This window comes from Berghia stephanieae, chromosome 1 (assembly GCF_034508935.2).
Source record: "Berghia stephanieae isolate SIO BIC M18660-M18661 chromosome 1, UCSD_Bste_1.3, whole genome shotgun sequence".
Taxonomy (NCBI): Eukaryota; Metazoa; Mollusca; class Gastropoda; order Nudibranchia; family Aeolidiidae; genus Berghia; species Berghia stephanieae.
Window position 1 is genome coordinate 5,765,031 of NC_088360.1, and position 2,266 is coordinate 5,767,296.

Here is a 2,266-nt window from a genome sequence, read left to right on the forward strand (position 1 = left end):
GCTACCCAGTCACTACCCAGTTGACAGGAAGGTATCGAACTTGTCTTGTTTACATAATGTGAATCGGGTTATCAAGGGCACCGATGTAAGACTGTTAAGTTTGGGGGGGGGGGGGGAGAACAAACTCTAAGGAGCCCGAAATAGAGTGAAAATGGGGAGAAATTAACCGCACTACGTGTCTACCTCGAGGTCTATTTTTGAATAAGGGAAACTTGGTCCCAAACGTGGCACAAACAAAGACAGCTGTTGGGGGGAAAGCGACAAGATCTCTAGTAGATTATAAAAGTAGCGAATTCGCGATGAAAATTTAGTATGTAAGAGACTCAACGTTTCGGGTTACACTTCTAGATACATTGAAAAGAACTTTAGAAAAGCATTAATCGTTATAACTGCAGTGGAATTATCGTTGCATTTTTCTACTGGGATTACCTTCATCAATAAAAAAGGTGAGTGGTTTTATACCTTTGAGCTCAGCAGTCCTACACGTAAAACAATCGTGGCCAACGTATTAGCATGTGAGTAACATTTATAGGTTTATAACGCATAAGCATGTGAGTAATCTTTATTGGTTTATAATCTGTTGAAGAGGACGACTTGGTGAGAGCCGTTGGCTGTCTAAAAGCAAGAAGTTTTGAGCAACGTCAACGGCAAATGTTCTGTTATATCAAGTGCCTTTTTAATCTACTCGCGCAGAACAAGAATAGATATAGCCATTGGTTCTATTTAGTAGAATAAAAATCCAAAAGTATTATTACTCGCGACTTTCATGTAGATATATGGAAATATTATTGATCATGGCTAAGTCTGCTGGGGGGGGGGGGGGGGGGGGAATAAATTACTTTGACGAAGAACTGTGAAGCGCATGGGACATGTAAGCACACAAGCAGTTATCACATGTGTGTTTGTCGTTTAGTTACTTTTGTTAGTTCCTTCTCATCCTCATCCTCCTCCTCCTCCTCCTCCTCCTTCCTTCTTCTTCTTCTTCTTCTTCTCCTTCTCCTTCTTCTTCTTCTTCTTCTTCTTCTTCTTCTTCTTCTTCTTTATGTGTGTGTGTGTGTGTGTGTGTGTGTGTGTGTGTCTGTGTGTGTGTGTGTACGTAAGATAAGAGCATCGTCTTACTCCACCTCCTCCTCCACCACCACCACCACCATCACCACCACCACCACCACCTCCTCCTCCTCCACCTCCTCCTCCTCCTCCGCCACCACTACCACGTACTCCATTACCACAACCACAACTACCATCATCACTTCCACTTCACCGCCACCGCGACCACCACCACCCCCATCGCTTCCTCCTTCTCCACCACCATCACCACTACCACCACCTCTCCTCCTCCTCCTCCTCCTCCTCCACTTCCTACTCTATTACCACAACCAACACCACCACCACCACTCCACCACCACTACCACATCCATCACCTCCTCCTCCTTCTCCTCCACCACCACCACCTCTTCCTCCTCAACTACCACAACCACCACCACAACCAACACCACCACTACCTCTTCCTCCTCCTCCCCCTCCTCCCCCTCCTCCTCCTTCCTCCACTCTTCTTTTTCTTTGTTTTCTTGCTACTGTTCCTCTCATGATCGTTGTTCCATATATCTGTTTTTAAATCAATACCCTATACCTACTCTTATTAATGCACACCGACATCGAAGGTTAGCTCAACTCGAGTGTGAATGAGTACTTTGACTAGGCAGCGTACTGGACACTGTGAAATGTATATTTTCATATTTTAAAGACTTCTTTCTTTTTTTCATGGATGGAAGCGAGAGGAGGAGGAAAAGGAGGAGAGGAAGAAGAAGAAGAGAAGAAGAAGAAGAAGAAGAAGAAGAAGAAGAAGAAGAAGAAGAAGAAGAAGAAGAAGAAGAAGAAGAAGAAGACGAAGAAGAGGTGGAGGAAGAGGAGGAGGAGGAGGAGGAAGAGGAAGAAGAAGAAGAAGAAGAAGAAAGAAGAAGAAGAAGAAGAAGAAGAAGAAGAAGAAGAAAAAAAAAAAAGAAGGATGCGGATGAGGAGGAGGAGGAGGAGGAGGAGGAGGAAGAGGAGGAGGAGGAGGAGGAGGAGGAGGAGGAGGAGGAGGAGAAAGATAAGAAGAAGAGGGTATTTTTTTTTCTTTGTAAAATACAGATTTTGAAAGAAATAAAAGTACATGTACAAAATAAAAGTAAGACAACGCGAGGCAATTAAAACTGACCGTTGTAAAGCAAAGTGGGAAAAAAAGAAAAAAACAAACAAACATACACACACAAACACACACGCACAA

General features: G+C 43.7%; 1 protein-coding gene across 1 annotated transcript in view; it reads left to right on the forward strand.

Annotated features, from left to right (window-relative positions):
• Nucleotides 1-226: 226 nt before the first annotated feature.
• LOC144966643 (uncharacterized) overlaps nucleotides 227-2,266 on the forward strand; it is a 15,384-nt gene continuing 13,344 nt past the window's right edge. Inside the window, exon 1 of the mRNA XM_078903405.1 lies at nucleotides 227-446. The gene's annotated coding sequence lies outside the window, so the exon portion shown is untranslated. The remainder of the gene's footprint in view (nucleotides 447-2,266) is intronic.